Genomic DNA, 11651 nt, shown 5'->3' with positions numbered 1-11651 from the left:
AACTTATTGTTGTCATTTCAGTTTAAAACGGTGCAAGAGAAACGGATTTTCACTGCTTCTTGTCAGGACATTTAAAGATATTAATACACAGTAAAAAGAAGGAACAGATTATTGACAGAATTTGTCTAATGTGTTCCTGTATAAAAAGTTGATGAATGTGCTTCTCACCATTTTTGTCTCATTTCTCAGTAACAGAATTGTTTTTACTGCTGGAGCTGAAAGAACAGGAGTGGGCTGGAAGACAGAAATTTCAGCATAAAATTAGGACTTGCTGGCACCCACTCCTTTGAATTTGAATAATATTCTCAGTAGAAAATGAATCATGAATTCAGCCCTTTTTAAAGTTAAATGCTTCCCAGGACAGATTTGATCTAAGATGTGATGAACTGTACTGGAGGGTAAAACCTTTTGGAAGCCATTATTTTGGATCTCTGTCAAGTTACTGACTTATTGTGTATTTTATTGTATGTCTGTGGCAAAGTGGCTAGAAATGTATTCATTTTTCACTTGTACATAAATATATTCCATCTTTATTGTAGGTTTTTTATATAGTTATTCATTAACACTGTTGTAATAACTTTACTTTGCATAATATCTTGAGTTTGTTTGTGGTGGCATTAAGTTACAGTTTATACCTAAGTAAGTTTATAGAGTAAACACTGTTGAATGGTTGGTTAATTTCAATTTTCCTTCTGTTTGAAGTAAATTTCCGGTACATTTTTGTGTGAGTGCTTCTTTGTATAAACCTACCATTGTTTCTCCTTTTGTTCAAATCTCATATCCAGGACACTAAAGGGAGAAGGACTCAATAGCATGCAGACACGGCTGGCTTATTTCTAACACCCTTAAAATAGCCTTTATAAGGCTGAATTAAAAAGCTGCGCACTAAATTAAAAAATACAGAAAGTTACAAATGAGGAAATTAGCTGTTGGCTCAGCATGAAGAATCATAATCAGCCTTAAACATTTGCTCAACAGGAAATTTCATAAATTAGATGTGCACAGCATGGAAATGGCTGCCAATAATTCCTCTGGACATTTTAACTGATATGGAGAAGTTCTTGTAATAACATTTTATTGAAACGTGAACCAGATAAATACTGTTTTACAGCATAATGTGGTCTCTGAAGCAGACCACTGGAAACACAACTCAGTAATTATTTAGAAATCATTAACCCCCATAAAGCCTCTTCTGGACATCTAAGTGTTCTTTTCAAATAAAAGCTGGAGACTCTGCAGCATTAATTGTTTTCTTGCTAAACCTTACTGTTGTATTCAGTATTCTGTAAGTCTATATTTAGTCCTTCTAACCTCACATTTTATATTATTACCGCCGCAAGTAATTTAAGTAGAATTTTATGTGATGCAGCAACACAAAAATATGCATATTTGCTCCGTCTTAAAGAATTTACAAACAAAAATCAGAAAAGTATGTTGAGCTTTACACTGAGATCAAATCACAATAATTTTATTTATACATTTATGAGTTGGAAAGGCAATTGGTTGCCCTGGATTTTATTTAGGGGTATCAGAGTAAAGAACATTGCACATCATGCAGTAATAGAAATTAAAAACCATTTATTATTTTTTTCCCACTTCTCAATTATTTCTTTATTCATCATTCAGTTACAACGTAGTGGCTTTGTGTCTGCAAAATATACAAAACCAGGAAGTAGATTTATTGTCAGGAGGCAATTAAAATACACACCTTACCATGCAAAAATGAATTAAATATAATGTTTTTTCAGTGGCACATTTCTGAAACGAGTCCAATGTGTTACTTGGTGAACTTTATGGTTGCCTGTGGGCAGAGTCTCTGTGGTGCCAAGCCACGCTCTCTTACTGCTCTTTCTTCAGGCTAATCCTTCAGTTTCCTGCCGTCATGATACCTGCAGCCATGAGTGAAATTTAAAAAATGTCAGGCTATTCACATAAGTATGAGTATCTCTGTCAAGCATTTCATATTCTTGATCCTCAGAACCCTGTTGTAAAGAAGGCATATTTAATTTGAAATAAATTTGTTTGGATGAGAAGGGACACATCTACAGTGTTTTAACTTAAGCTTAATATACTCTGGTTTAACTCAGGTAAAATAAAATTTGCTTTAAAAAACAGCTTTCTAAATAGCACAACCTCAATGAACCAAAGTTTGGGATAATATGCAGAATTGAGTGACTTGCATACAGTATGGATGATATGGATAATAGTCTTTGGGACTTATGTCCTTTATATTGGATTCAGAATGTAAGAGTGGCTTCAGCACTTGATTTAAATTGAGGGGTAATTAGCATGTTTGTCCAGTACTTGATGATGAGCTAAGGATGTAATTTAAACATTCAATCAGGCGTGTTGGTGTAGGGGAGAAATCTAAAAATTAAGGTTGGACCCGGTGGACCAGCACGGAGGAAACAAAGCAACATGAGAAAAATCTTTTTTGTCTGCAAATAGTATCTTACCCAGTACTCCTCCAGTTGCAATTTTAGCTTCACCTGGTTTCAATTTCTTTAAAAAAATCTCTGATTAAGCACCTTTTGCTATCTAATTATTAATAAAGGAATAAAACAATCGATAGATCAGCCCTAAACTGTACTGATGTTAAATCAAGCAGAAAGGCGTACATTTTGTCCTTTGTAACAAATGACCACATGTACATTAAGGAAGGCTGTGTTGTCATAATTTAGGCTACACAATGTTTATTTTGTTATTGTAAAAAGGAATTGAATAATTTATTTGCATAATTTTAATATTATATAAAATGTCATCATATTAATGCTTTGGTTTCCATCTATGTTGCTGAGACTGGTGCTATTTCAGTGATTAAGGAATGTCTACTTCCTAGAAAATACATCAATAGTAATACTCTATAAACATGTCTCCTTTAGCCATTTCCAATCTCCCACAGTGCTTATCAACCAACCCCAGAGAAAGAGCAAGGCTTGTATGCAGCTCCTCTTAAATTCATGTGTAGGTGGAGAGAGAGCAGGGATAAGAGCCAGAGTTTCAGTTTGAGAGGACAGCAAAGTGAGCAAGGCCACTGATAATTCTCTGCTTGCCTATTTTCTTGTTAAGAGGCCAGTCTTACCATGGCTTCTCAGTCAGGATGAATGTGCCTACTCTTAAAGTCTTTAAAATTTCATTTAAAGCAAGAAATATAAATCTGACTCAAGTGTATATTGGTTTAGTTTGCCTTACTTTTCTGTCTTGTCTAAAACCTGACATAAAAGCCAGATCTGCAACCACATAGATACTTATTTGTCCTGCTTGAACTTTTCTGCATTTTGTGAAGTTATAGCCACAAACCTAATATTATTCTCTCAAGATTTTAGGTGACAGACCAACATGAAGTTATGCACAAAACTGATCCATGGTTTTCACGTTTAATGAGTAAAATCTGTAGATGTACAAAGTTGGTAGAAACACCCCAAAAGACCTTCAGTTGTTACTGCACTGAAAATGCTTTTGAAATAAATAGACTTAGCAAAATACATCAGAAATACACACCATACTTTCATATTTTTAAGTAAACAGATCCACATTATGCACTTTCCACTTCACAATTCTGTACTATTCTGTATGAAAAGTCTATGAAAATATAATGAAGTCTGTGACTGTAATATCACAAGATGTGAAAAAGTTTAAGGACTGTGGAAATCTTGCAAAGCACTAAATGTACTGTACTACTACTGCATGTTAACTACAATCTAACCAGAAAAAAAAAAAGAAAAAAAAAACGCAATTTATACAAAAGGTTGCATTGTCAATTGTCACCCAGATCACAGTGCTAAAAGATGGCTCTGCCTTGGCTTGTTAGATTCACATCAGACCTGAAGCATTTCCAAGCAGGAGCTCCCTCCTGACCCCAAATATTGGAAGCTGAACTCCAGAGCTGGAGAGAAGCTTTTGGAAGATAAAAACATATTTTTTTTACTTTAAGAGTTGCATTTGGCCCAGAAGTAGGATTTGTCTTGTAACTGGTGGGTTGCCAGCTTGAAACTGTCTATCCCAGTCATTGTGTCTTTGGGCAAGGCACTTCACACAACTTCATGGCAATAACAACTTCATCGCTTTTGTTAGTCTGTAATGTAGCTCACCACCATCAATGTGTGAATGGCTGAATGTAATCTAAAGTCCTGTGGAGACCACTGACTTCATAAAGTGCTATTAAAGTGCAAACTACTTACATTTGGGAAAAGTAATTTCTTGTGATAATTTTATTTAGAAAAGATACATTTATTCACTGCAGACAGAAAAGGAAACAGTTGTAGTTGATAGAAATGTTTTCATAGACTTTGTTAATGTGCAGTTGTTTATCATTTTCATTATCAGATGGAGGTCAAATCAATCCCAGAATGCACTGGGGATGAAGCCACAAACAAGTCATGACCTAAAGCTACACACAGATGCAAACTGTTTGTAAAACAGAGCCTTGCTGTTTGTTGACATTTTTCATTGCTGTTTTTTGGAACTGGTCGCTGTTTCTATAATCTAATCTCTGTAAATGTATACTCTGTATACTTCAAACCCAGCAAGCCGCATGCTTCCAGCTCAAACTCAGATACATACACTATGATCATGGATGAGTGGTTTTTCTACATACATTCTTTGCTCTGTCAGCAGTCACCATGCTGATGTAATATCTCTATGTACTGTTGATTTGGCTCTGTTATTGTCCTCTGGTGTGTGCTGTCTGTTTTCAAAGGCAAACATGTCCTGAAGCCTCGCCGCTAACATGTACAATTCAGCTTATTCACCATTCAGATCTCAGGAAGTCACTCCCTTAACTAGTCTTCCTCTATCCTCTTCCTCATAAAGTCGTTCATTTTCACTGTGAAATTGAAGAGCAACACTGCAGCCTGGTGGTCGAAAATTTCCCTGTTGCACTTAAGACAATAGAAAAACTTTCCTTAATGCTCTGTCACAGTTTTTTCTACTTACCAGTACATGTAAAATATTTTTATTTACCTATTCTTATGTTTTATCAAATAGTTTTCATCAACATCTAATCATTACCAGCTGGAAAATCGCTTCATTTTTCTTTATTACCGGAAGAAATTCTCCTCAACTTACATCATCTGAATCTTTGTCATCATTAGTTCCTCGTTTTACATCCCGTCTTTAGCAAATTTTTTCTGTGCATGATATTTAATGCATTAGCAGCTGGGGCCTAGCATGAGACAGGACAAACTGTTCTCAGTGGTACATATTTAGCAGATGAGTCATTATATCAGTGTCTTTTTTCCATCCTGCAGTGAACTGATGAAGTGATGCCTCCACTAATGGTTCATCATTAATGCTACAACCACAGGAACAATGAGGTGTAATGAGACTGAATTAGAGTCTCTGTAAATCTTGACATCTCAGTTGTTTCTAATGCACAGTTAAGTGTTTCTTCTTTTTAATTTTAGCATTCAAAAAATATTTGGAAACCTGAAATAAGTGCTACTTCTCCAGATGGGTATTTAAAGTGATGGATTATTGGGTCAGCACGTTAGTTTCCCAGTGAAATTTCACTCTGCTGCAGGGCCAAAAATGAATGAATGAATGAAACTCAAAATAAACATGCTTGAGTTTATCAGAAGCATGTCAACATGCAAAATGTAGGTCAGTGTGGAGGTCACATTGAGCCAGTGCTGGTTGGACTGGCATTTTCTTACAACTCCAATTTCTGTTGCCACTCAATTCAACATTTCTCTTCAAGGTTTTTAAATAAGTAGTATTTCTTTAATCAAATCAAGTAAAGCAGGTTTCTTAAGAATTGATGGGGCAACACAGAGTATTTATGCCATTTTTATTATTCTGGATGATTTTAAGTTTCTACTTATTCGGTAGGCTGCAGGGCGACACAGTAACTTTACAGCAACAGCATTTTGAAAGCACAAAATATTACCAAGTGTTTTGTCAAGTTTCAAGTCCAAATATCATAGTGCACTTGCAATAAGACAAAAGTAACTCATTATTTTTAAACTTTCATCTTGAAAAATCCATTTTCAGCATGATATCTTTTTTCTAACAATATTTTACCTCTTTTAGAGTTTTTTTTATTCATTAAAATACAGAAATTCCAGCTCTAGTGATATTAATACATAGGAAGGTAGGAACAAGTTGTGTTATTAAAGATGGATTCACATTTTTCTTTTTCTTTACTAACTATTTCTGTCAGTTTTTATTTTTTCAAGATCTGAAATATTATTTTTTCCGACTTCCCCGGAGAACATGAGGGAGGCAGGAAGGCCCTTGATTGACTTTGCACCATCCAAATGTTACTTTGTGTCATCCATCAGCTGCAGCTTTTAATCTCAGTGGAGAGGAAAGGCCGTGGTGAGAGAGAGGTGATGGAAACACTTTGACTGACAAGCTTAATTAGCAGCAGCACTGAGGTTAACTTGAGAGGCTCCTGGATACCAAGAAATAACTCTTATTATAATTCCAGCATCTGCTAGTTTATGTTTTCTTAACAATACCAAAATTAGCTTAGAAAAATTAAAATTAAATCATTTATTAGTGGCCACAGTTCCAATCATTGAACAAACCTGCATCCTGCAGTGATGTTTCTGTGGGGCAGCAGGGCGTCGAAATGCCAACTAGTCAGATGATACATTTGTGGATTACAAGCAGTTTTGATTTTTGTACTTATTTCAGATTCTTTATTTATGAAGCTTAAATTAAATTTAGTAAGATCTCCTTTTTGGTGTTTTTTTTTGTTGTTGTTTTGTTTTGTTGTTTTTTTTGTTAGATTGTGAGTTTACTTATAGTTCAAAGCATTGTTTCCTCCCAAGGGGAAAATAATGCAATCAATTTGGGTTACATTATTTGGTCAAACAGACCATTTAAAGAGTAATGTTTAAGATTTATTTATCATTTTACTTCTAAATTAATATTGAAGAGTTATTTGTCTGTTTGGTGAGTATAAAGGATGAACAGATTTATCCTCATGAATCTATAGTGTAGTTCATTTAATGACTTTCTACCATGTCTGTCCAGTGAGTTATAGACTTGACTGTTTAAATCAGGGACAGGGCCTCCTTTTCTCCTTTTCACATCTGAAGTGAAACAGTTTTTTGTTTTTTTTCCCCCGAAGGTCAGAACTGCTTTTCAGGTTTGGATATTTTGCATTTCTCACCAGCTCCTGTAATGAGGCATTTTATGTCAAATCATGCATGTAAAGTAGTGACAGCCAGCTTTCCCATCTCATTATTTCCTACCTATTTTGAACCTTAACTGCAAAAGTAAACTAAATGATGCTTTTAGAGTCACCAAGGAGATTTGGTTTTGACAGCGTAAGGTAAAACCCTCAGAGAAAACTGTCAGACAGTTTCCTGGGATGAAAAGGTGACCTCAGTAACATAACCTTGGACAAAACTCAGTGCATCAAATTCAATGATACATGCTTACGGTAATTTGTTAGAATATGCCTTTCGTCCTCGTAAATCCAATCAATACCAATCTGTCCAGTCATTTGTCCTTGAAACCCCCTGAGGATGCATTCCTCATGTTAACTCGTACTCCAGCATCAGTGGCGAGATCAGCAATAAGGAAGCTATTTTTCATTGTCTGTATTTGTCTTTTCCCTCAAACTTGAAAAGGCAAACAAGTACTTTTTCATTATATGTTATGGATGAGAAGTGGAGCATTCAGCCAATGTCAGTTTGTCACTGTCAGCTGGGCCACCGGAGAGCCTCGCCCTGTGAGGCGAGGGGAGTCTGACACAAGGAGGTCGAGATATTTTGAGTCTCCAGCTTCCCAGAGGAGGAGGCATCGTGTCAGAGAACTGCATGATCCGAGAAACAAGAGAGAAGACACTCTGTGGGTGTAAATGATGCATTTTTCATCACAAGAAGTTCACGTGGGTCTTTTTCATTTCTGTCATCAGAGAATGGTGCAGCTAGCAGGACAGATTGAACATGGATGCTCTGAAGAACTTCAATAAAGTGGAAATTGTTTTGATTATAGCACAAGAAATAAAAAAGATACAAATTATTCTAGCTTTCAGTGTAAAAAGACTTAACACCAACATGTGAAGTTTAGTTTTAAGAGGGTTTGGAGGTGTAGAACCATTGAACTGAGAAGAAACCCTGGATGGTTGTCATGGAAGATTCAAACATTTCTCAGACATATATGGAAGAACCAAACAACACTCCAGGTGTATGTTTGATGAGAGAACAGCTAAATGATGACAGACTGGCAGAAAGAGCAGGAGCTTCTGAAAGAGACAGAAATCAATTTCAAGGCATCAAATCACAAAGTCCATTTTTTACATTATTTTTTATGTACAGAGCCTTTTTATAAGAACTGAAAGCAATGTTGTTATTGAATGGGGCTATAAAATGGCACTATGTGGCTGCAAAATACTAAATACATAATCTTTAACAGTAAAAATGATCAAAGCTTTTCCAAAATGCTGTTGTCTGGATCCTTAATTGTTATACTTTAATATAATATTTAATATTAGCTATACAGTGAGGAAATTAAGTATTTGACTCCACTTACAAAGAAGGGAGAGGTCTGTAATTTTCAAGAGACAGAATTAAAATTGAATTCCATAAAATCATAAAATATGATTCCAAAGGACAAAACATTTAGACCTGCACAAGGCTGGGATGGACTACATGACAACAAACAAACAGCTTGGTGAGAAAGAAACAACTGCTGGAGCAATTATTTGAAAATGGGAGAAATTCAAGATGACTGTGAGTTTCTCTCAGACTGTGGCTCCATGCCAGGTCTGGCCTAGTCAAGAATCAGTGATCATGAGAAAGAAAGAGATCAGCTGAGAGGAGGATCAGGTGAAGAACCGGGACCACAGTCTCGAATGATGAATTGTACCATGTGTAGTGAGATTTTGGACAACAACCTCCTTCCCTCAGTAAGACAATAAACGTGGGAGATGACTGGATCTTCCACCATGACAAGAACCTGAAACACAGCCAGGACAGCGAGGGAGTGGTTGCATTTCCAAGTCCTAGAGTGGCCCAGTCAGTCTCCAGACCTAAACCCAATAGAAAACATTTGGATGAAATGTGTTGCCTAGCAACAGGCCCAAAACCTTAGAGATCTGGTAAAGATCGGTATGAATGGACCAAAGCTCCTGCTGCATGGTGTGTGAAACCCTGGTAAAGAACTACAGAAAACATCTGACCTCCGTAATTCTAAATTAAAGTTTATCCACCAAATAATTTTGTATTATGTCAAATACTTGTTTCATGTGATAAAACTCAAATGATTTTAGTAATTCTCCAGATTTTTACTTTATATATGAAAATTACAAACCTCTCCATTAGTAATTTGTAGATACAACCTTTCTCGTGGCAACACCATTATAACTCTGAATAATGCAAGGTTTTTGGCACATTTTATTTTTTCAATTTTATTTGATTCCAAATAGGAGGTTGCGCCACCCAAATCCAGCCACTAGAGGGCAGCATTGTAGCTCATTTGAAATGTCCAAGCTTTCCTGCAGGCGAGCTCTCATCTTAAATACTGAATTGTGTAAATACAACTTTACACATTACTGTCATAAGTGACAAATAAATAAGTAATTATAATATTTTTAAAAGCCATTGTGTCACATTGCTTTGATGTGCCTTTTTTCCAGGTGAGTCTTGAGCTGCAGCATTAGAAACACTGTGCCTTTGCCAATATGTTAGTCTGCATTTTTATTCCTCTAGGTGGCGCTGTTTTACTATGTTAAAAAATGTCCCTCCTCCTGTAGCGCAATGCAACTTTAGCTTTTATAAGTAGGTGCATAATATTGCTCGGAATATACTTATTTTAAAATCAAATAGGATCAAATGAAGCCTAAAACTTAGTAAAAATATTGTTTGCTAGAAGTGACCAGCAACCTTACTTTAAAATGTTTGTCATTTTTTTATTTAAAAGAACAATGACAGCAAAAAAAATTAAATAACTTGACTTAAATTTCATAGAAAGTGATGCAATAAAACATGAGTCCTATTATCAGTGTTGTTTCAGGGGGGTTTTTTCTGCCCAGGAATCTGTATTTTAGTCCGTCAGTGAGGTCACAGGGTATGTGGCCATTATTCTGAATCCGCCGCACCCTCTGGCTGGTTGCACTCATTTCCTTTAGGCCACTCTGTGCTGCCTGAGCCCAGGCTGTGTTCCTGTTTGGGTTTCTTCAGGATGGCTGACATTGATCATGGAATATTTTACTTTGCTGTCTCGGCCCAGAAACATTCTTTCCTCTTCCTGCTTCATAGAAGTTAACGTGGTGAAGGCCCCGTATTTATGTATGGAGTATGAACTAAAAACAAGTCAGATGAATACAAATATACACAAAGTGGCAGGTTTAAGCCATTTATTTTGTTTGTAGAACATGTTTAATCGGTTTGGTTCTATTAGGAAAACAAAACTAATAATAAATGTCTTTATGAAATAAAATCCAGCTCTATTCTCACTGCCTTTGAATTTCTCCAGAACATTCAGAGGGATTTTTTCAGCATCAGTAATAAACATAATATAAAATGTTGAAAAGTTACAGTACATTTTAGGGAAGAGCAACAGTTTAATCCTGTTTCTTGTGGAGATCTGGCAGGCGGTGGCCAGTGAACAGAAAGGCTTTATTTCCTTCTTTCAGACTAATTCTGATGCATTTTTTGTTGTGAACTTTGAAAGAAGATGAATCTTAAGTGTCTTGAAAGCATATATTTATAGTTCAGTTTTCCACTGAAGGATTCAAGCACTGACACAAGTTTTCCTTTTGCTATTTTTTCTAGCATGTGGCCTTCCTTTCCTGCAGGATGTTGGTGGAATATGTTTAAAGGTCAAGTTAGGAGTCAGAGAAGATTTTCACATTTTCATAATTCATAACTCATCATTATCCATGGCAACATTTAACTTGATCACTTTAGCCTTGAGAATCTTGATTTGTACATGAATAATATGAATATTTTCCACGTCTATTGTGAATTGTAATGATTTGAATACTCTGAACTTTCACATTTTGTCACTTTACAGCAAACATCAGTGTCTTTCATTTGGACCTCATGGGATAGATCAACATGAAAAAGAGCATAATTGTGAAGTTGATGAAAGACCGTGCAACCTCTTGTTGCAAAAATATACGTTTTTGATCAATTTCCTAAATAAAACACAGACAGAAAATAAAATATAAACATAAATACAATATCTAAAGGCATTATTAAACATGAAAATTATAATGCTATTGGCGTTTGAGGGTTGTAGTGAATCAAGGGTAGATGTAATTTCAATTGAAGTTAGCATTAGCTCCCACTAAAAACTGCAGTAATGTAGTATTTTACAGTAACTGGAAATAATGTTTCTAAAAAGAGCTAATCTTTTGGTTAGCCACTATTCATTTATTTCCAGATGTTTCTTTCATTGCTTACAGCATTTCTACATCCTATAAGTGATGGCCAGCTAAGTTCAAAGAGCTGCTGCCAGGATAGTTTTTGACTGTAAGTAGATGAGTCAGGAACTGAGTACGTGAGGAATGTCTGGCGTCTCTCACTTCAGGCTTTACACACATTCAGTCTGTGAGTGGATGTAGTTGTGTCAGCTCAACTCAAACGTAACATCCTCATTTGTCGACAGTCTGTTTTAGACTTTTACAAGTCAGTTTTGTTACTTTTGAGTTGGTCACATATTTATCATATGTTGTTTTTCCTGAACATTTC

The sequence above is a fragment of the Gambusia affinis genome, linkage group LG09 (genome assembly GCF_019740435.1).
Source record: "Gambusia affinis linkage group LG09, SWU_Gaff_1.0, whole genome shotgun sequence".
Lineage (NCBI taxonomy): Eukaryota > Metazoa > Chordata > Actinopteri > Cyprinodontiformes > Poeciliidae > Gambusia > Gambusia affinis.
The sequence above is the reverse complement of the archived record's forward strand: the minus strand, read 5'-3'. Positions refer to the sequence as shown.